Here is a 23,882-nt window from a genome sequence, read left to right as displayed (position 1 = left end):
AAGATCTTCTTAACTTAGAGAAGGAAAAAATTTAGGTGAAAAAGTAATACTATAATTTCTGAGCAAGTTTATAAGTTTGTGACTAACCATATGGTATTAAAACTTGTAAAAAAAAAACTTGTGCACTTTCGTGAATGTGATTATTTTACAGTGTTTCATTTAGGTATATTAAGCATTTTTCTTTTTCTTTTTTTAAAATTTATTTATTTTTTTTAGTAATCGCTATACCCACTGTGGGGCTGGAACTCATGACCCCAAGATCAAAAGTTGCATGCTCTATGACTGAGCCAACCAGGTTCCCCTTCTTTGATTTTTATTTTATTTTATTTATTTTTTAAAACAGTTTTTTGTTTAAAGATTTTATTTATTCATGAGAGAGACAGAGAGAGAGAGGCAGAGACACAGGCGGAGGAGAAGCAGGCTCCATGCAGGGAGCCCCATGTGGAACTCAATCCAGGACTCCAGGATCATGCCCTGAGCCAAAGGCAGACGCCCAACCACTGAGCTACCCAGGGATCCCCCTTCTTTGATTTTTAATCCCTACTTATATTGCTGTCAGCTTACAACCAAACTAATTTAGATTAAAACATCGAAAAAAATCTGTATATGAATTCTTGAAACCATGACTTTAGCTCTGAAATTTGCTGCCTGAGCATCATCCTCCCTTTCTCTGACCATTAGAATGGCCTGTTGTCTAGAGGACACACTGGAATGATAGTAGCATATCTTAGTTCATTGGAAAGACCATGGTTCTGGTCATAAAAGTTTCATGGTCTTAAGTGAGATCTGTTTGACTAGTGCATATTACATCAGATTTACTAAAAAATGGGTGTTGTTTCTTTTTTTACAGTGGCTATAGCATTCTAATGCTTTTGATTGTTATAGGAGATTGAGGTTGATAATGAAGTCAATCCAGTACTTAACATGTAAAGTTGTATGCAGTATAATGGATATATTTTATGCCTGGGAATCAGGAAATCTCATCTGTCCTTATATAGTTTTGTGCCCAAACAAAGGTCTCTTTATGGAAATGTGATTATAACACTCTTATTTTTCCTCAAATAATGGAATAAGGCTAATCAAAATAATGTGAACATTTACTGATACACAAGATATGTGGTTGTTGGTTAAGTTTATTTTTTCTCTGTGGCTAATTTTCCTTCTGTTTATTACTTCATTTATTTTCTTTTTTCTAGGTCAGATTACTTTTTAGAAATTTTGCAAACATTTGCCTTCAGTATGTCATTATGAAAAAATTTTAGTATACAGCAAAATCTAGATAGACATTGATCTTTTCAAGTTTCTTCAAATACTTTTCTACTTGGGACCCAAGTAGAAATGCCTCTTTCCTTTTTCAAGGCAACTATTTTAATCTTCTCTAAATTTATAATTATCATTTATATTTTATAGTTTATTTTTTTAAAAGATTTTTATTTATTCATTAAAGACACAGAGAGAGGCAGAGACACAGGCAGAGGGAGAAGCAGGCTCCCTGCAGGGAGCCCGATGTGAGACTCAATCCCTGGTCCCCAGGATCACGCCCTGAGCTGACGGCAGATGCTCAACTGCTGAGCCACCCAGGTGGCCCTATATTTCATGGTTTATTTATTTCATAGTTTAAAACTCAGTAGTTTCACTCTTTTATATCGTTCATGAACTGTTTGCATATGGTAGTCTTGGCCAGCCCCACCACACACTTCACACCTCTTCTGTATTGCTAAATTTCAAACTCCTTGAGTGCAGGAGTCTTGTCTCACATACATTTCTCCCTTTCGTGTTTCCTAACATGTGGGCACTCATTGATAAATAATTAGGTTTTCTTTGGTTGCTGTATCTCTGACTCTGTTTCTTTTTTCATTCTACGGGTTTTTAATGTAAATAATATAACCTGCAATAGCCCTCCTTCATCTGTGGGGGACACGTTCAAGGATGCTTGGTACCACAGATAGTACCAAACCCTATTCACTGTTTTTTCCTATACATACAAACCTATGAAAAAGTTTAATTCATAACATAAACACAGTAAGAGGCTAACAACAATAACAAGTAGAACTACATCAGTATAGTGTAATAAAAGTTATGTGAATGTGGTTTCTCTCAAAATATCATACCTATTCTATACTCACCCTTCTTGTGATGATGTAAGATGATAAAACGACTACCTGGTGAGATGAAGTAAAGTGAGTGACATAGGCATTGTGATGTAGCATTAGGCTAACTCGACCATCTGACACTGTCAGAAGGTGGATCATTGTGTCTGGACTGCCATTGGCTGTGGGTAATTGAAACCATGGAAAAGGGGACTGGGATTACTGTATATGATTTTAAGGCTCTTACGCCTTTGTAGTAGTGGTTTATATTTGTAAATTTGTTATGTGGTCACTACATGACATTGAGCAATTATATGTTTTAAATCAGCATAGTCCATTAGTACTACTGGAAAGGGACACCAAGTCTCAGTTTTTTATATGAAAAGAGCATTAATTTAAAAGATTAATAGATTCTGATGTAGTTGCTCATGGTTTTTATCTTGTGCTTTGCAGCGTTTTCTTTTTCTGGAATGAGGTTCTTGGTTTTGACTGTGTAGAAGAAATATGTTAATTAGATTATATTTAGTTGGTGAGTTTGTACCCACAAGAATGTGACTTTTAAAAAGTTGCAAGTTGCTACAGTTCTTGCAGATAAGATTGTTTCCTGTTTTCTTTTGCATATTTAGTACTTTGTATATTTTTCCATGAGGTAGCCTTTCAGTTTGTCTGTTTGTATTGTTTGACATTCAGACTTAAATATAAATTAAACACTACCATCACTGGTGCTTACAAATACTAGCCATTGAAAATGTCAAAATTTGGATTTGACCCAAGAGTTACAAATAATACAAGCTTTTGTATAAATATATCCAAATATATATTCTTAGGGGGAAAGGAATAAATAAAACACTGTGTTTATGGAGTAGTTTTAAACAGTTAGGCTTTAGAATTGCTACATACCCAAAGTATTTCTCCAGTGAATTACATACTGTATCAGTTCACGAATTGTGTTATAAGGAAGGTATTTAATACCTAACTGGACCTCACTACTACGGAAAATTCAGTAGAATTAACAGAAATCAAAATAATAGTTTGAAGAAATGATGTATACTCAATTGAGACCATTTTAGATCTTTTTAAGAGGACAAAACCTAAAAAAAAAAAAAAAGGACAAAACCTGTTTTACCTTTTTAAAGTTTTACTTAAAAATTAAAGTGATATTTGTATACATGTAGTTTTAAAAGTCGAGTAATATTTCAAAGCTTATAAAAATAGCAGTTGCCTCTCTTTTTACCTCTCATTCCCAATCTTTAGAGGCAATTAGTTTCAGTTGTTTTAGCTATTCGTTTTGATACTTGCCTTTATTTTTCTAAGTCACTTCTGTTTTGTGTTGGCTTTTCATTTTAGACAGTAGTTCATTTTAGTAGTAGTTCATTTTGACTTCCTTCTAAGAAAAATGAGGATTAGTCATCGTAATTAAATCTACTGCCTGCAAACATTTACATAAACTTCCTTTTCTGTCATAATTCCTTTTATAGGATATCGGATATTTTGGGTAAATTCTTTATTTAGTATTTAAATTTATATGACTATGTGAATATTTTTCACAGCTGAGTCAGAAATTCACTAGGATTGCATTTCTTTTATTGTCCAACTTATTGTTTTCTCAAATAGTTATCCTGAGTTTGAACTTTTATGTACGTTGTGCCTATTATTAATCCATTTGCAATTATCTGACACGTCTGAGATGCTTTCAATATGGTTGGATACATCAGGCAATCTCTCAGTTCCATTTTCTTCTTGGAGACTCCCCTGATATCCTATATAGAGTGCAAATTTTCACATAATTCTTCCTGTTTTTCAGTAAGGAATTTTGTTTTCAGTTGTGGCTTGTGTTCTGAGATCAGGGTCTCCGCTGCATTTTCTCCAAAGATGCATCTCTAAACTTTCTTTCATCAGGGATGAGGAGAAGATTGGTTTTGGGGAGGAGGCCACTTAAGTGAAGTTTCAGTATATCATCTCATTTCTAGCCCTGTGCTGCATTTTTGTTCTCATCAAGCTTCCAATATCTGAATTTCTCCAGCATGGATCCATTTACTTCTCTTTTTTATTGTGATAATATGATAAAATATACTTAACATAAAATTTTCCATTTTAACCATTTTCAGTTCAGTGGTGTTAAGTACATTCACATCGCTGTTTAACAATCACCACTGTCCGTCAATCTTCAGAACTTTTGCATCGGCTCAGACTGAAGCTGTACCTACCAAACTCTGACTCTGTGTCTTTTTCCACCACAGCCCCTAGAACCATTCTACTTTCTATCAGCTTCTCCATGGCTTCTTCTTGGGTCTAGGTTTCAGTTTTCTTGGTCTTGTTAATTTAGTTACCACTTTTCTCCCTTTCTAGCTTCTAGAACATTATTAACTTCTCTCATTTGCTGTTGTATCTTTCCTCATTCTCTTTATTCTTATGGGTTTTATGCTTGTAAAAATTCTGACCTTTAAAGTGAGGATTCAGGAAGGCGTCAAGGTCACTCTTGTTTAACTGAAAGTCTGCTCATCCCCTTACATTCCTTATTATCATGTTTAAAATTCAGTTGTTTTCTTTTTTGTTTTTTGTTTTTGTTGTTGTTTTCTTTTAAAAGACCAACATAGGGCTTAAACTCATGACTCTGAGATCAAGATCTGAGCTGAGATCAAGAGTCAGATGTTTAACCGACTGAACTACCAGGTGCCCCAGTGTTTGTATTGTCTTTTTTTTCTTTTTTTTAATTAGGAATTTAGATGCAGGTGTGCCAGACAACTAAAGGCAGGTAACTATATTGGCTATCAAATTAGGATTTATAGATGTTCTCCTTTGTTCTCCCTGGTTCCTGTTGTGTTGACTGGTTTTGATTCTTCACACTTACTACAATTTCCTCTTCCCTCTCCCTAGCAAACCCAGGATGGTGCCACCATGCTAAGACATACTCTGTGCTGCTGCGGCAGTTTCATGGCAGTGAGAACCTGGTCCTTCCTTGGGGAGTGATTTTAGGAGGTAGACTGTTACCTAGAAATTTCTGTAAAAGTCTGTTATTCAAAGTGTAGTTGAGGTATTTTCTTGTCTGTGCAGTTTCTCTGAGTGCTCTTGGCAGAATTAATTACTCCTTCTGGGCCGTAACACCTGTCAATAATTTTATTTTATTCTAACTACATTAGATCTACACTAGATAACTTCATTATGTGATCTGTCTCCTTTCTTTCTTAAACCTATGGTTCCACAAGGTTTGGAGAGTGCTCCCATGTTCTAATACAGTTTGGGGTCCATAATAAGTAATAAATTATTTACTAAATGAAAAATAATCCAACTGATTGAATATTCTACTTTCTGGCAAGTATATTGTCGTCACACCTTTTATCACCAGTGTCCACTGAAAGCTATGCCAGGACCTGTTAAGTGCTTTTTGTTTATTGCTGAAGGTTAATTCTGTGTGGTGCTTAAGAGATGTGGTAAGAATGCCTGGGTTCAGATAAATAAGCAAGTTTCTTAACCTTAAACTAGCTTTAGTTTTTTTTTTTTTAACCTGTAAAATAGAGATAATATCTACCAGGTAAGTTGTGAGGATTACATTAATACTTTTCTAGTGCTAGATCCATGCCTGGCACTTGTTTTATAGTGAAGCTCCTTTTCATCGTTATGGGGAAATTACCTACTATAATATCATTAGACTCTGATGATAATACATGTTGATTTTTGATAGAAAATCAAAGTAAAATGACAAATCTAGTTACTATTAAAATATTTAGTTCTTTGAACTTTGTATACAAACATGTTCTGAAATGATCTCCATGGACAATAACAGATTATGACATTTAGATAATTAAGCTGGGAGAAATAGTGCCCTCCATGTGTTATATACCTGTTAAAATTCTGTATTCCTTAAATATAATCTAAGATCCCCAGATTCTTTTAAAAAGAAATACATTAGACAGCAGTTTCAATATTCATGTTCTTTCCTTCCTAAGGAGAGTTTTAGGCAGCTCATTGGTGACTTTGATATCTGGCATGCTTGTTGTCTTCCAATATCCCCCTTCCAAGACTATGCCAAAGTCAAGAGCGCCTTCCTTCATTCAGTTAGTGGTTATAGAAAACTTGCTTATGCATCTACGTGTTGTGGATGCAAGTGAGAATAAGGCATAATTGTTTTTCTCAAGGAACCATCATGTCTTCGTCATTTCAGTAATATTAAAATCAGATGTTTTGGCAGAATGTACTCACACTCTTTGACCCAGAATTCCATTTACAATACTTTATAAGTGGAATAAAAATGTGCACAGAAATTTATGTACAAGATGTTCATTAAAAAATTATAAAAGCAGTAAAAAAGATATGAATTTTGGTACATCTATTATATTTTCCAGGCTTTCAATTAAAAACACGATATTACTTAAATCATTAAAATTGTATGTAAAAAAATCTGTTCTGGTCACATTATGTGGGTGGATGGGTAGAGGGTTAGGTCAGTTGTTGAATTCCATGATCCATTAAGAGGAGTAGTAAGGTGCTCAGGTCTGTGTGTGGAGCCCCAGTCCCACCACTTGCTCCACGTAAGACTCTGGCAGGTTCGTTCTTTAAAGTTCTATAAACTTCGGCGGTTTTTCCCCCTATCTATTACAGCCTTCGCTGTAACGAGTCCACTTTGCTTTAGGTGTCTCTTCCCCCGTCCCCCTGCCTCCCTCCCGTCGTGGACAGCTTTTACTGCTTCTGTTACATTGACCCCCCCCACCACAGGCTGGGATTTCAACACATAAACAGTTAAACACCTATAACAGCATAAGCCACGCGGTACAAGCGGGAGGGTTCTCCAGAGGCAGAAGACACCGAGAGCAATACCTCTTGTCAGCCTTCCTCTTTTGTACTTGGGACACACGCAGACGTCACGGAAACAAACAAGCCCCACCCAGTGTATCCCTTGTCAAATAACTGAGCAACCTTAGTTCTCGAACAATAAATTCCTTCAGTAAAAAAAAAAAAAAAAAAAAATAATAATAATAGTAGTAGTTATGAAGTTTGTTGTGAGGATTAAATGAAACACTCTATGTATCCTAAAAAAACAAACAGAAACTCAGATTTTAGGGCTCTTACTGTTTTTCTTTACATTCAGTCCTTTCCTTAATGGTTTTTCTCCATGATCTTCCTCCAAATCATTCTAAGTCAGGAATGGCAATGTTTTGTTTGGTCTGACAACTTCCATTGCTTTGTAATAGCCATCTAGAGGTTTCTGAGGCCTCTGTCAAGCTCTGTAAAGCTGTCACCTGTTACCTCTGTCAGCCACTTTCAAAGGAGAGGAAGTAGCAGTACTGCATATGTGCCTTGGGTTTGCCAGCCTTGCTTTAAACCTTCTTTGTCTCTTTATACACATAGTCACTCTCTTTTCTCTTTTGGGTTTTAGGTATTTTTTGTTTTTGTATCCTATTTTGATAGGAGTTTGTTAGCTCTCATCTGCCTCCTTTTGAAAGCATTTTGATTGTTACTGTTATTGTTTGATTGCATAAATTACTCCTCATAATAGAGTAGTAATCCAGAGATAGCCTTAGGTCCCCTTTAGTCCTGTTTTTTCTAGGCCTCTTGAAATACAAATACAGCTAGCTTGTAAGGCTGACTTGAACACGCTTCATTTATTTTTTTTCAACATGTCTCATTTAAAAAAGAGTTAGGTTCTATGTGAACTTTTTCTTACTCCCTAAGTAGAAAGCCCCTACTATGTTTAGCTTTAACCAAGTGCAAAGGAACTTGACTGTAAGGGATTATGGCCCTCTTTTAGGGCACGTGGATGATAGCCAGGAAAATTTTGATGTTGTTAAATGGTTTAAGTTTGAATTTATGTTGTATAGGTATAAGTCATGCAATAAATTATAACTAATAAATTATAACTTGATTAATGAAATATCCCTTAGCACATAGGCAAAAATGATTTCGTTTTTTTTTTTTTTTTTTTTTTTAATTTTTATTTATTTATTATAGTCACACAGAGAGAGAGAGAGAGGCAGAGACATAGGCAGAGGGAGAAGCAGGCTCCATGCACCGGGAGCCCGACGTGGGATTCGATCCCGGGTCTCCAGGATCGCGCCCCGGGCCAAAGGCAGGCGCCAAACCGCTGCGCCACCCAGGGATCCCTGCGCCACCCAGGGATCCCTGATTTCGTTTTATAACACATCTTGGAAGTTATATAGAAGTGAAATTATGGATACTATAAAAAGTCTTTATTTTTTAAAATTTTATTTATTTATTCATCACACACACACACACACACACACACACACACACACACACACACACAGAGGCAGAGGGAGAAGCAGGCTCCCTGCAGGGAGCCCGACGTGGGACTCGATCCCGGGTCTCCAGGACCATGCCCTGGGTTGAAGGCGGTGCTAAACCGCTGAGCCACCCGGGCTGCCCAGTCTTTACTTTTCTTGATGACTTTTTCTACATTGATAAGTCTAGGCTATTTATAAAGTATTATAAATCAGACTTTTATTTATATTAAAAAAGTATTAACAGTTGGATTTTGAAATCACTTGCTTTTAGTGTTTTTTCGTAATTTTTAAATCCAAGAATTAATACCATATGTTGTTCAATTAACTTTATTTTTGACTCAGTTTGAAGGACAAGCTGAAGATGTTTTAATGATATTACTCAGCTGGAAATCAGAAGACAAGTTCCCCGTTTAACGCGTATGGCCTCAGCTACATCTGTCCTATAACTTTTGTCCGCTAATGCATGATTGTCATGAACCCTAGAAGTTGATGGCCTTTTTTCTTACCCCACAAACCTCTGTCAAAATTTAGGGTTTTTTCCACTGAATTTTTTGGATACATTAGGCATATATTAGATGTCAGTATGCATTTTTAAATGCTTATTTTTTCTAAATTTTAATAAAAGACTGTCACTTTTTTTTTTAAGATTTATTTATTTATTTATACATGATAGAGAGAGAAAGAGAGGCAGAGACACAGGCAGAGGGAGAAGCAGGCTCCATGCAGGGATCCCGACTCGGGACTCGATCCCGAGTCTCCAGGATTGCGCCCTGGGCCAAAGGCAGGGGCTAAACTGCTGAGCCACCCAGGGATCCCCGACTATCACTTTTTTAACAAGCTATATTTGATTTTGTTTAGATTGTTCTTCTAGTCATTAAAGCCTAGTTTTAACTCTATATGGTAACTGGCTCCGAGATTGAAAACGAAGCAAAACAAAACACATTTAGTCCCCCAGTTTCACTCTCCCTACAAACCTTGTATCACATTTATATTGACAAGTAATAAAATTAACATGTTTGAGTTTTGACATTCTAAACAGTGGAAAAAGCATTATTGAACTTTAACATAGCTCTGCAGAGAAATCTGGCAGAGGAAAAGGAGTGTGTTTTATATATTGAAAAATCAGCCTGTGGCAATCAGGCACTTACTTGCTCTGCACTGTTTTAACAGAGAATTGAATAGTTTTGTTAAATACAGATATTTTACCTAGTTGTTTGTTAAAACAAAAGAAGGAATATTTAAGGCCTTTTGATGATCGGTTTTATACTTCTGACCTTAAAATGACCCCTAAAAGGAAGAGGGAGTCCCTTGGTTGTAGAACCTCCAGTCAATAGCTCCTGCCAGGAAGAAAGCTGTTGAGAATAGATACAAGGTGGTTTAGGCATTTTAGAAAAATCTCTTGTCACCTCAGTGATAGTTGCTCCTTCCTTGCATATAGGCATTTTCATGTGTCAGTGCTTATTATTGACTATATTCCTTTGAAATCAGTCTAAAATTGATTAGTTATTTCTCATCTTCTAAATTAGGAAAATCGATTATCTAAAATTTATAAAACTAAGATTTCCAGGACCTTAGAGGATAAATCAGTCAGTTGAAAGTGAACAGTACTTTTGTGTCTCTGGAGAGATTTAAAATAGTCTTTTTTTTTTCCCTTGTGGGGGTGGGACAAGTGAAGATGGATATTACCCTCACCTGATTTGTCAGTAAGAATTCTTGGTGGCCGGAAAAACCAATTCAGACACATCGCGTATTTTAAAAGGATACTGACTGGAGCTCGGGGGCTCATCAGATCGTTGCTCCAGGGTTAGAGCACACTGTTCAGGGCTAAGCGGTCAGAAACAATGCCCCAAATCACATTGCACAATGATTCCCAGGAGGATGCTGGTAGCTCCAGAGACAGACTGACAGACGCCACAGCCTGCCCCAGGGACACAGCCCGCTCTGGGTGACTCTAAGTGCTGCCACCTCTGCCCTGGACTTGACCCTGCTGCACTTACCCATCGTTAATGTGGGAGAGAGCAGTCGCTTTTGGTCTCTCTCTCGCCTGCCCACTGGTTGCCCCTGTCTGGGCTGGGCCTGTGTGTTTGGCAGAGCGGTGCCCTTCACGTACAGATGGGCCGTGTGCGGAAGGCTTGAGCTTTTGAAATCATAGACTAGGGAGGGGGCTTACATTCTCACATTTAAGATGCTGACCTTCTGAAATCATAAGTTAGGGAAGTTGCCAGACTTAAGGGGAGGTGCAAATGCTCGGCAGACCAAAAAAAAAAAAAAAAAAAAAAGATGAACATTCACCACATCCAGAGTTTTATATGTAATGTGTTGAGCCCTCACTGTGTGACAGTCACCATGCTAAAGGTGTCCTGCAAGTACTATCGCAGATCATCCTCGCAGCATCAGACATGAATAGGCCAAGAGAGATCGCACAGTTAGTTCAGAGCTGTGATTCCAAAGCCTGTGCTTATAACCTCTGTATTAAACTGACTCTAAAAAATTCCCTGCCCTCCCTCCTGATACATGTAGCTCAAAAATCTTGTAAATAAATCCGTTAGGTTGATTATTCAGTTTATTAAAATCTTATGCATGGCATATATGTACTTAGGCATTTTAAAGGAAGTTGAAAATCTGTGGCCTTAATTTTCTCTATTTTCAACTGACTGAATAATTTGATTCTTTTTCTGAATTGTAATTTCTCATTTTGTGACTTTGCCACAGGCTACAGCCTGATATAGTGCTTTCTTTCTTAATATCAGTCTTGGAAGCTGGTTACTGAGTGTAAGGGAGACAGATGGACAAGAAGGAGAGGGGACATAGGGTGACCAGGACTGAGGCCGGAAGGGAGAAACATCACACACACACACACACACACACACACACACATACACACACATACACACACCAGGGAGACACAGACAAGTACATATGGAAGGAATGAGAGGGATGGGGATGACATGACACACATATTATCTTATAAGCAGCATTCTTTGTGTTGTTACTTGTAATGGCAGCTTGAAAAACAGTGAAACTCTCCCCTTCCTCTGCTTTAGGAAAGTCCTCAAGGCCCCCTCCCCGTTTTTAGGTTGGATTCAGTGCTTCTCTAGAGTAAACAGTAAGTTTTAAGCCTCTGTACCACTTTGCATTTTATTTTATTTTATTTTATTTTATTTTATTTTATTTTATTTTATTTTATTTTATATTTTTTACCACTTTGCATTTTAAATTGACTTATGTGCCTCTTTTTTAAAGCCAAAAAAATATGATATCTAGGAGTAATAAACAGGAGCTGTTATTTAACTTGGGATCGATCCAGCTTGGTTTGGGGGGAAGAATCATAGAGAGAAACTCCCATAGTTACTATGATGTCAGCCAAGCTAGAGTATTTCTTCATAAACCACAGCTCTTGTTAATTATTGCTTTAGCACAAGTCTGTCTGTCCTGCAGATTTTTCTGTGCCACCAAAATAGAGCTTTATAATGTTATTTTATTCACTTGTGCCTTTGGGACTAAATGGGCAGCTATAATTTTTATGAAAGTGAGTATATCAAGTGCCCTTCTGCATACATGTTCTTGTAGGCAGTCTAAATGTGGGTTGGGTGCTAGAGAAATACATGATGTAAGGTAAATGTCCGTGAAATTAAAAGTGATTTTTGTCGTCTTTACATATTACATTTTTAATACTGAATATACTATGTTTTTTGTCCTTACCTCCATCTGATCTTTCTTAGGATATAAATTTTAATTTGTGAACTCTTACTTTCCTATGAATTTCTTGTTTTGTTCAATGCTGGCTGTATACAAAGGATTTTTGATAAATGAAATTGATGTTACTTACTCAGCCATTCTACTACTTTGAGATTTATGCCTCTTTTATTAACAGTTAATAGTGGGCCAGCAATCCTCAAGTGGGCAGTAGTCCTTTTATTAAGCTACAAGGTTGAAAATATAATGTTGGAATAGAGACGAGTTTCTTATCTTTATGGACATTAGCTAATGGTGAGTTTAATTAGTCATCCTTTAAGGAATGTCCTGCTGGGCCAGCACAGTGATCCCTCCAGCCAGACTCTCCTAAAGAGTGCAGCAAGGAGACAGGTTACTTACTGGAATCCTGTCATTCTTAAAGGACATGTAGACCATTTCTAATTTCCCTTTAACATATACATATTATACTCAGAATTCATGCATTCTTTTGAGCTCTTCAGCATGGCAGTCCGTTCTGATCATGTTATGTATGCATTAAGCTAAAATTATTAATTATTACTTATAGATTTGTTGGAATGGGTAGCTCTGGGGGAAAATACCATTTATAACATGAACTTAGTTCTTCTTTGCTCAGAAGCTGTTTCCATTTCTTCACCTATAAAATATAAAATGATTTCACAGTTTTTTTTTCCCCTGCTACTCTCAAAATCTGTTCCACTATTTCTAATATGGCCCATTTATGAGACTTGTCTTTCTCACCCTTCTTCCTAGCATTTTTCTCCCTACATGCCGTTTAAATATAGAATATTAAGCAAGTTCTTCATGTATCATGAGGGAGGTACAAGTTATGGAGGGTCACTGAATTCCTTTGAATTATCTGATGGCTGTAACTAAAAGTTCTGTGGATTTTTAGGAGAAACGCTATTTAATAGCTGTGGTTCAAAGAAAACAGGTACAGCTTGTATTGAGTGCTTCAAGATACAGATTTATTGAAGGTCCTTTCATGCGGCCTGAATTCTGCTTTTTAATTCACTAGAAGCTAGTTGAAGACATTGATCTTTCTTTTGTCCCTTGCACAATACCCATCATGAGAAATTCTCTTAAAAGAGTTTAGTTTCGGAAAAATATGTCTCTAATATATTGCTGAAAAATATTTAGAACCCACCAGAACTACTAAAGAATGAAGATGGTATTTTCTTCCTAACAGATAAAGGAAGAATTTAGAAAAAAATTATAACTCTTCTTGGTTGACTTCTATTTTTGAAGTTCTGGGTTACCGCATAGAAAAGGGCTGAAGTGAGCATTCTAAAAATTGTTTCCACTTTTGAGGACATTAATAGAGTTGGGTGACAGTTCCTGGGACATATATGTAGGATGACCGCATCTTCAAGAAGAGGCTATCAAATACTGAGGTCTCTGGTATTCAAATAACTCAGCTCCCTGAAATAAATAGTATCAAAGGTAAACCTGCTTTAATCTCCATAGTGACTATTTTATTGTGTATAGTATTAAAATTTATGAAAAACAGTAAAGCCACAGACTCTGTGACATTTAGATTGGTATAAATTTCCTTGTTAAGTATCATCTTGAAGACCCAGAAGAAGAAAATTAACTCTGGAAATACTTACCTTGATATTCTACAATCAGCATGTTAAAGTGTCATATTGTTTCTTACTAAGAAATATATTTTGTATCATGGCCAGCTTGTGTGTAGCATGTTTGTATACAAAACAAAAATTGTAAAAAATAAACAGTTTTTCATACTGTATGTGTGTGTGCCAGGGGAAGGAAAGGAAGGAGAGAGAGAAAGAGACAAACATTAATTATAGGGAAGGATCGTATGTATGATAAATTTTTTTTTTTTTTAATTTTTATTTACTTATGATAGTCACAGAGAGAGACAGAGAGGCAGAGACACAGGCAGAGGGAGAAGCAGGCTCCATGCACCAGGAGCCCGATGTGGGACTCGATCCCGGGTCTCCAGGATTGTGCCCTGGGCCAAAGGCAGGCGCCAAACCGCTGCGCCACCCAGGGATCCCCTGTATGATAAATTTTTAAGAAACAATACTCTATGCTATACACTTCCATTTTGTTAAAAAAACAAAATAGCAAATGCTGTAGGTGATGCCCCCAACATTGACTTCAAAACCATAAGGCTATGCCTTTATCCTTATTTAGTCTTAATGGTAGGTCTGCACATAAAGTATTTTGTCATGGAGAAACAAACACTAAAATCCTAAAGTTTATTTATTTTTTTTTTTTTTAAAATTTTTTGTTAACTTTTATTTATTTATGATAGTCACAGAGAGAGAGAGAGAGAGGCAGAGACATAGGCAGAGGGAGAAGCAGGCTCCATGCACTGGGAGCCCGATGTGGGATTCGATCCCGGGTCTCCAGGATCGCGCCCTGGGCCAAAGGCAGGCGCTAAACCGCTGCGCCACCCAGGGATCCCTAAAATCCTAAAGTTTAAAAAACGATAGTGTTATTTATAATTGGTATTCTGGGGGGATGGAAGTGTGCCCTACCCTTCGTCATTCCTAACTATCAGTGCAATGAATTAAAATTGAGGGAGATTTTTTTTTAAGCATCAATTTATGCTTATAATTCCCAGGACACAATCAAGAATTTAGAAGACCACCATATGTATTTAGGCCTTTGGAAACTTTATTTTTTTTATTTTTTATTTTTTTTCTTTGGAAACTTTAAATCATCAATCTGCTGAGTCTCTTCTCTGTAAAAGAATCCATTATTTAAATGGCATGATTTTTAGTCAGTGGGGATAATTTATTCCAAGGAATTTTCCCTTTCTCCAAATAACTAGGACACTTGTGAAGCAAGGCTGTCTTTTCTGGGTGATGTATCTTAATTGTAATTGTCTTCTTACTTTACAATAGGTATGTTACTTTTATTGTGTGCATCTAATAAAAATCAAGTTTACCTTTCTGAAAAAATATTTCTACAAAATACTTTCTGACTAATGGACTCATTAAAAATTAGATTCTGTTCAGTATAAAGAACTGAGTCCAGTAAGTATTATCCCATGGAATCAGGAACTAAGGTGTTTCATGTGAGAGAATTTTCTAGAAAAAGAAAATTAAGAATCGTAACTCAATTTTGTTGTAAATTTAAGAAGTTAATAGGATACTTTAATATATGTATTTGTATACATCTGTATATCTATATCTATGTCAAGAGTGAGATAACTATTTCAAACATCCAGAAAAGTATAGAAACCATTTTGATAAACACCTGTGTACTCCGTCTATTAAATCTTAACGCTTTTTCCCTGACTTCTCAGAGTAGATGGAATAGCCATCAGTGACTTAGAAGTGATATAGGAAATCATCGTGAAAGCATACTAGTTAGCGAGCTCTGGTATGCCTAGCTTACCAGTTCCCTTAGACCTCAACACACCATATTTTTCTGATTCATCTTTTAAATGTCATAGGTTTCTTATTAATATATAACAGTGAACCTTCCCCTTTTGTCCTCTTATCTAAAGCAGCTTTGGAAGAATGGAACACATTTCTTAAATGAGCTGCCTGGACTTACATGTTACTCCTAGGGCAGATGTGTTTGTGACTGATCATTTCTTTCCAGTTTACTGCAGATTATAATAGTGAAAAGGAAGACGGATTTTGTATTGTGGAGCTGTTTCTGGTTTGGACAAGTTACTTGACCACTCTGTGTGCTTTATTAATACCTTTCCCATAGAGAAGTTATGAGAATTAGGTGAACTAATGTAAATAAACTGGCACACAGAAGTTGCTCAAGAAGTGGGTACCTGAGTCATTCAGTCCGTTGAGCGTCCAACTCTTGATTTCAGCTCAGGTTGTGATTTCAGGGTCCATGGGATCGAGCCCAGCATGGAGCCTGCTTGTGATTCTCTCTCCCTCTCTCTCTGTCCCTGTTCCCCCCATCCCCTCACTTTGTGTGCACAGATTTTCTCTTTCTCTCTCTCAAAAAAAAGTTGCTCAAGAAAGGTTACTTTAATATCACAAGCCTTCTTTGAAGTGGTTGAGCTTGCTAAAGTCTGATTTCTAAATGAGTGGGGGGTATTTCTGCACAAAAATACTCAAGACTTGTATTACCTCCCCCAACAAAGCAGATTTTAACATTAAATTTCATCATCCAACCCTTAGTTCCCCTGCTGATTGTTTTCTTATACTGTTGGTTTATTTTTGTCCCTAAGGTCTGATAGGCACATAACAAGTGCTTTGTGAACCTTAAACTAAGTGAAAATAGATTGTTCAGATGAAAGGTATGTGGATAAGTCAGTTTTGGGGCAATTCTAGAGATCTCTTGCCAGAACTGGTATCTTTGTTTTGGTCTTCAGAGACTATTAAATGTGATCACTGAGTCATACTTGCTGTTTTCTCTGTCCCCTGGCTATCTCTCTTAAGACTCTGAAGCTTGCCAGCCACAGGATGTTTAAAAGGCAGAGTAGGCTTTAGCCCAGGGGAGTTTGTTTATTTAAAGAAAAATAATTAAGTTCAAACATCCCTACCATGTCATAGCTAGTCTAGTCATGTTAGAGTTCGTGAGTTCTTTTGATTCTTTCTGGTGGTCATGGTGCCTAAAGGTAACAAATTTGAAAGCAAATTTAAACTTTTCCCGAGAATACTTGGAACTTTATAATGTAAACCCAAAGAGAAGTCCCTAAAGGAATGGGAGGAAAGGGCCATTTATTTTGCAGGTTGTTGTTTTTTAATGGGACTCATTTAATTCAAATCCTTTAGCACCCCTTCCTAGAGTTATAGTACAGATGATTTAAAAACAAAACCACAACCAAAAATAAAGAAAAAAAAAAGAAGCACTGTGGTGGCTATATCTTTATTAATTCTTTGAAGTTGGGACCATAAGAATCTTTTAAAGAATGTTTTATAAGGGGAGACATCTGGGTGTCTCAGTGGTTGAGCATCTGCCTTTGGCTCAGTTGTGATCCTGGGGTCCTGAGTTTGAGCCCTGCATCAGGCTCCCTGAGGGAAGCCTGCTTCTCCCTCAGCCTGTGTCTCTGCCTCTCTCTCTCTGTCTCTCATGAATAAATAAATAAATAAAATCTTAAAAAAAAAAAAGAATCTTTTAAAAGGGACTGTAGAGTTAGTTCTATAGATGTTTAGACACAAAGATACGGTGATTGGTGACTTACATATTTCAGATGATTATCATCTCCAAAATATTTCTTCTTACATATTCTCTGCCAGATAAGAAAATCTGAGGCAGATATTTTGGGCTTGCCAGTGGTACAAGGAATCTCATGATGAGATAACTTGTAAAAACCAAGTCCTAGAGGAAATGGAGGAGGAATAAGAGATAGCTGGTGTTCCAGGCAGAGGGAAAGACAAGTCCTGAGGCCCTGAAGTGAGAATGTGCTTGAAGTGTTTAAGGAAAGGAAAGAGGCCAGTGTGGCTGGGATGGAGTGAACAAGGGAGAGAGTGGTAGGAGATGACATTCCAGAGATGTGGGAGGGAAGTAATAGATCATGGTCCTTATGGCCTTTGTGAGGGATTTTGTCTTTGAGACTAGTGAGATGGGCTCAAGTATAGAGGCTTTGAGTGGAAGAATGGAATGATGTGACAAATTTGACTGACTTAATGAGGTGAGCAAAGGGAGAGGCTGAGAGATCAGATAGGGACCTTGCACTCAGGTGCTGTGGACGGTCGTGGTCAAAGTGTTAAAAGTGGTAACATTATGGTTGTCTTTTGAAACTGGAGCTCCTAGGATGGGCCCTGAATGGGTAGTGATGAATATTTCTGCATATAGTGTTGGATTGACCCATTTTTTAATGATATTAAGGTTAATCACTGGGTTCAAATTTTGTTTACTTGATTTATCCATTATAAAGTTTCCCATTAGTCTTTTACGTAATGGTTTTAGCAACCACTGATCATTTTTTAGAACCAGTATTTCATTAGATGTTACAAAGTGATGATTTTCTGATTTTTATCATTCCTTCTACATTTATAATTTGGAGTCCTATAAAAAAGAGTTTTCACCTACTGACTGCTTGGCTACTCAAGGGTATTTTCCATATAAGAAAGCCAGAATAAGGGATCCCTGGGTGGCTTGGCGGTGTAGTGCCTGCCTTGGGCCAATGGCATGATCCTGGAGTCCTGGGATCAAGTCCCGTGTTGGGCTCCCTGCATGGAGCCTGCTTCTCTCTCTGTCTGTGTCTCTGCCTCTCTCTCTTTCTGTGTCTCTCATGAATAAATAAATAAAATCTTAAAAAAAAAAAAGCCAGAATAAGTGCTTGATTCTTTCTCTTTATCAACTTTCAGAATAATAAGTTAGTGCTATAGCAACCACAAGGGATGGCCATGATTTTTAAAAGTATATTTAAGTTTCACTGGCGCCTGGGTGGCTCAGCCAGTTTAGTATCTGACTCTTGGTTTCATTCAGGTCTTAATCTCATGGGTCATGGGATCGAACGTTGGGCTCAACGCTCAGTGGGAGTTTGCTTGGCTATTCTTTCCCTCTGCCCCTTCCTCCACTTGCATGCTGTCTCTCTCTAATAAATAAGTCCTTTTTTTTTGTTAAGATTTTATTTATTTATGAGAGACACAGAGAGAGGCAGAGACATAGGCAGAGGAGAAGCAGGCTCCCTGCAGGGATCCTGATGTGGGACTCGATCCCTGAACTGGGATCACACCCTGAGCCAAAGGCAGACGCTCAACCACTGAGCCACCTAGGCATCCCAAATAAATGAATCTTTAAGAGAAAAAAATATATTTAATGTTTGAATCAGTGGGAGTCATTACCATTTTAATGTTCAATATGTCATTTGATGTTCGTTGATCTTAAAACATGTCTCTAACATAAAAACTGCAAAACAAGGTCTGAGAATTCTAACTTCCATCCCTGTCCCTTACATTCTGTTTTCTCTTTTCTCTGTAGATAACCATTTAAAAATGCTTTCTTTTTTTTTTTTAACTTTTTTTTTAAAATGCTTTCAATTTATCCTTAACGTTGTTTTTTCTCTTACGAAAGAAAAAAACCCCAAGACTGTATTTATATTTGTAGTCTTCCCATTTTTCTTTTTTAAACAAAAGAGTAGCATCATATGGAATACTAATTCAGGTATAGCAAGGGAAATAGAGAGCTACTACTGGTCTCCTTGAACGTTGTTCTTGAGAACTGTCAACTTTTTATTCCATGTAAAAGAGTTTCTTGTGTTCCTAGCTTTCTCCACAACAAGCAGCTAAAAGAACATACATGTTAAATAAAAATAACCTACTTGCAACATTTAGCAGTATTTAGCAAGATTGCATATCTAGCAATTACCCTTTTGGGAGTTTTCCCCAAAGATTGCAACAATAAAATTTCAGTGATATATGCCTTTGTTCTGTTCCTTGAAGACTGATACCACAATTTGTCTTTAAATTATGGGCCGAGTTTACTGGGGAAAAAACAATAATGGTGATGTAGTTGGCATTCATATCAATGGTGTATGTGTGGAAGAGATGGCATTATGAGACTTTGCCATTTTGAAATAGTACCAGGTTAAATATTTCATCAATTAAGATTATATCACTCATCAATTTATTTGTTCTTTCAATAAATATTAACTGGGTGCTTCTTGTGTGGCAGTCATTGTCTTAAGTGCTCAAAAGATACCAGTGAATAAAACCAATAAAAATCTCCTCTGGAGCTTACTTTCTCTAGGCCATGAGGGCGGGAGAAGAGACAATCAGGAATAATCAATTTATTGTTTTCAAATAATAAGAGTTTTGGGGCTCCTCTTCTACATCTCCCTCTTTTCTTTTTCCGGTCTGTAAAAGGCAATCTTAGGAATTGCAAGACCCTGGTGGGTGGAAGGCATTGAGGACTAAAGGATTTATAGATCTTTATACTCAGTATGTGTAACATAACTGTATTATTCTGGTCCTGTGGGATGATAGCCTATTTTCCATCTCTCTCACCTCATCCTCAGCCCTGTTAATGTTTTTTTATTAAAAGGTTACTCAGGAAATTTTTTGATAGTTCCTTTTATAGACACTAAAATTTAGAAAATTGTCCTTAAAGATTTTATGTTTTTCTTACATTCTTAATGACTACATCTTTATTTCAGAAATGACCATTAAGAAGTAGATGCCCTGATGCAAAAGTGATGAAACAGTCAATTTGTCATAAAGTAAGATGCAGCTGTGGCTTTTCAACCAGATTAGTAAGTGTGGCCAAAATTTTTTTAAACTTTATACTTATTTTATCTATTTTGAAAAACGTTTAACAAAAAGTATAGTGGACATTTTCTTAAGTGTCAACTTGTATTTCTGTTTTTACTTTGGATTGTAGTACAAATTAGAGCATGTAGCTCTAGAAAATGTATGTCTGTGCTGTACTTTTTAAGAACTATAAAGATAATATTATAAAATCATAACTTGAGAGGAAATATATGAAAAAGAGTCACCGTAATACCACTATCCAAATATAGCTACTTTTTAAATTTTGGGACATTTGTTTTCCTTCCCAGTCTCTGTTCTATACATTTTTTTAAAATCATTTTGATTATAGTGTTGTGAAGAATATGCTTCTTTTATATCTTTTAAAATTAAATTTGTTTCAGATGTTTCTCCCTGTGAATAGAAATGTACTCTTCAGTACAGGGTTTCTTATTGGGGTAATGAAAATGTTCTGGAATAATGTGGTGGTTGGTAAAGGCTACGCAATTTTGTGAATATAGTAAAAACCACTGAATTTTACACTTTAAAAGGATGAATTTTATGACCTATGGATTATACCTAAAAACCTCCAGGATATCAAATCTTGGTAAGAGTAAAACCAAATTGAGTACTGATAGAATATGAAAATGTGCCAAGACATCATTATGTACCTAGAAGAAATGATTTGATAGCCAGTAGAATAGTGTTTTTGTAATAATAAAAATAATACATTTTATAAATACTTTAATAAAAATATTAAAATACTTTGATTATTAGAGCCATTTGACTCTTATGTTTTGATAATACCAAATGTCATGATACTATGTACTGTATCAACGTTTTGTTAACTTTTTATTTTTCAGAGACTTCCTGTTTTGAAACTAATATTTCAACTTTTCTACCTGGCGTTTTTTTAGGAACAGAATTGTATCTATTTTTCTCAGAAGAGAATTCCACAAGGTAAGAAATTGTTAATATAGTAATAAATCAGATGTAGTTGAATATAGGTTTAGTTGCACTTGGGTGTTTTAAATTCTTTTCCCTGTATTTATTTCATATCTTTTCTTGATTATTATAGGATTATCACAAATTTGTTAGCTCCTCCTATACTACCTCAGAATTTGCAAAGTACATTATATTTGAAGTTAAGATTAAAAGAGTGCGATAAAAGTAGTCACCTTTGGAACTCAAATACTGCTTTTCATGGCATCCTTATTCCTAGCATTATTAAGGAACTTATTCCTAGCATTCTTAGGATCAGGTTTGTCCATTTTAGGAGAACAGTTCTCTTCTTCCCTTGGGGCCCATCCAACTTTTACTTCAGTGGACATTACCTAAATGACTTGGGGCAGTAGAGGAGTCCTAGAAGTTCTATTAGGGGCTTTAAGTTAAGGGAGATGACTTACCTACGTTTCCACCTATGGAAAAGTATATAACTCCTACATATAGGTTAAAAAGTGGAATACTTTCTATTAAGTAGATAATGAAATATTTAGTAACATTTGGTATTTAAAAAATCCTAAATGATCATCTTTACAATGAATTTTAAATCATCATTGATTTAGATTGTTATACTTTTTGGACTTCTGAAAGGTGAAATGTTAAGTGGAGTAGATAGTAAAATCACCTGTTGGTGTCCTTATTACTCTACACCAGGAACTTAAAATCAATTGCTCAGTCTTAAGAGGTTACATTGTTTAAATTTTCTCAGGAACTCTTTGATATAGGTAGTAGTGATCACTGCAGTTGAGTATAATTTGCCAACTGGAAAATGTTTATAAAGTGAATTATTTAGATTAGTAACTCTCATTTCTTATCCTTTTTGTTGAGGGGAACATGTACTCTCAAACACAACATTCCCACCTAGTTTTGAAATTGCCACAGATTTATTACTCAGGTCAGTTTTATCTTGATAACTAAAAACAAAGGGTTAAAATAAAGAGACCCATTGGTTTGTGGGGGCAGGGGGTGGGGTCGAGAAAGCAATGCCTCAGTAGTTTTCACTTTCAAGTTTCTTGTGAAGCTTTTCCCCTATACTTTTCTTCTGTTGGTAGAGGGTTAAGGGAGGGAGTCCTAGAACATGTGTTGTAGCACTATCTGAAACCTCCAGGGTGCTACTCAAAGGCAATAGTACTTCAGGAGAAATCCAGATCATTCTTTCCTAGACTATCATGCTTAAATGGAAAACAGAAATTTCAAATGATTTAATCTTAGTGAACTTGATTTTGTTACATACACCTTTGTCCCTGTTCTTTTGGCAAATGAAGTTTGAATTCTTAAACATTAATACAATATTTGATACAATGGTGATGGATCATAGTGTCTGGTACCCCTAGGGCCATCCTGTAAGTGTTCAGCAAATATTTTTATAAAAGCCCAGATATTTTCATACGTTTTTTAAAGTAGGAAATAACCAAAACAATATTATTCATATTTATATACTATCATCCTCCTATACAGTCAAAGATATTAAAAGGACAATGACAACTTTAATAAAAATTATTGTTAACTCTACTAGCAAATGATTGAAATGATAAATTTTATGTTAGATACTTTACCACAATTTAAAAAATTGTTTAAATTTTTGAGCAACTCTGTTTTTATGAAGGAAGATGGCTGTGCTTGAAGTATCAGTTTTTAACCTTAAGTACAGAAATATTGAGTTAACAATATTCTTCAGTGTGTGTCATACTCATTATCATTGGTTCATTAAAGGACTGTTTTTCTGTTTTCCTTTATAACGAGTTCCCATATAAGTGACCTTTTAATATGTTTATTATTTATCCTTTTATGTCTTATAAAAGTTTTTATTATTTCATATATTTTAGTTATATGTTAGGTCTTAGTCCAGTTCTTGTAGTCCCCTTCACCTGCCTCCCTCTTCCATAAGGAAGATTTCTAAGATCTGGCCACATTGCTGAGTGTTCCTCTAATTTGGTTTGTCCAACTGGTACATTGTATTTTTGATTATTTATTAGAATGAAACTGTTAACTGTAAAATTCCTTAAATGTATAAGGATCATTAAATAAGCATTTAAGAAAAGGCCAATTTGTGTTCATTTTCTTAATATTAGAATTGAACCTAAAGAATGGAATTAGATGCTATGGAAGATTAGAGGAAATATAAACATCTGTTTCAAAGGCTAAGAGTCTGTTAAAACAAAGGAAAGAATTGTGGGCCCTAACAAAAACATGTGTTTTTCTTCTACAAACAGTGTGTTAAATGCTCAGGTCTCAGTGTTAGCCCACAAAAGCTTAATAGTTCAAAGATACCAGTAATATTTTGGAACTTCTCTGTTACCTATTACCTATTAATCTCTACATTGTATTTTCTGTGAATTCCCATTACTGAATCTAATACAGGGTAGGAACAGGACAAATCCAAGTTTTTAAATTTGGGATGCAGAAATACAATTTCATCCATAGTAACATTATCAGTGAAAGCAACTTTTTTTGGATCCCCTGACTAGAAAAACTATAGAGAGAGGGAACTGTAGAAGCTCCAAGTACATGGTGATGCTATGCCTTGCAGTAATGAAGAGAAAAGAGAGTAGAATGTTCCTAGGAGAGAACAGAGTGATCCTCAACTTTAGAAGAAGGATAATGACAGCCTTGAACAGATCAGGGAAGGGCTTCCATCAGACAGAAAAAGCTAAAGGTACCTTGTGAGGAGCAGTTTGTGTGAGAGGAAGATCTTA

General features: G+C 36.1%; 1 protein-coding gene across 7 annotated transcripts in view; it reads left to right on the top strand.

The window, feature by feature from the left end:
* FRS2 (fibroblast growth factor receptor substrate 2) overlaps nucleotides 1–23,882 on the top strand; it is a 113,265-nt gene that overhangs the window by 31,726 nt on the left and 57,657 nt on the right. For 4 of the 7 annotated variants that reach the window (XM_041754922.1, XM_041754915.1, XM_041754916.1 and 1 more), the window contains exons 2-3: nucleotides 20,094–20,189; nucleotides 21,048–21,144. The gene's annotated coding sequence lies outside the window, so the exon portion shown is untranslated. The remainder of the gene's footprint in view (nucleotides 1–20,093; nucleotides 20,190–21,047; nucleotides 21,145–23,882) is intronic. The other 3 variants (XM_041754917.1, XM_041754919.1, XM_041754920.1) reach the window with 1 other exon arrangement.

The sequence above is a fragment of the Vulpes lagopus genome, chromosome 5, assembly GCF_018345385.1.
Source record: "Vulpes lagopus strain Blue_001 chromosome 5, ASM1834538v1, whole genome shotgun sequence".
Taxonomy (NCBI): Eukaryota; Metazoa; Chordata; class Mammalia; order Carnivora; family Canidae; genus Vulpes; species Vulpes lagopus.
The sequence above is the reverse complement of the archived record's forward strand: the minus strand, read 5'-3'. Positions and strand labels throughout refer to the sequence as shown.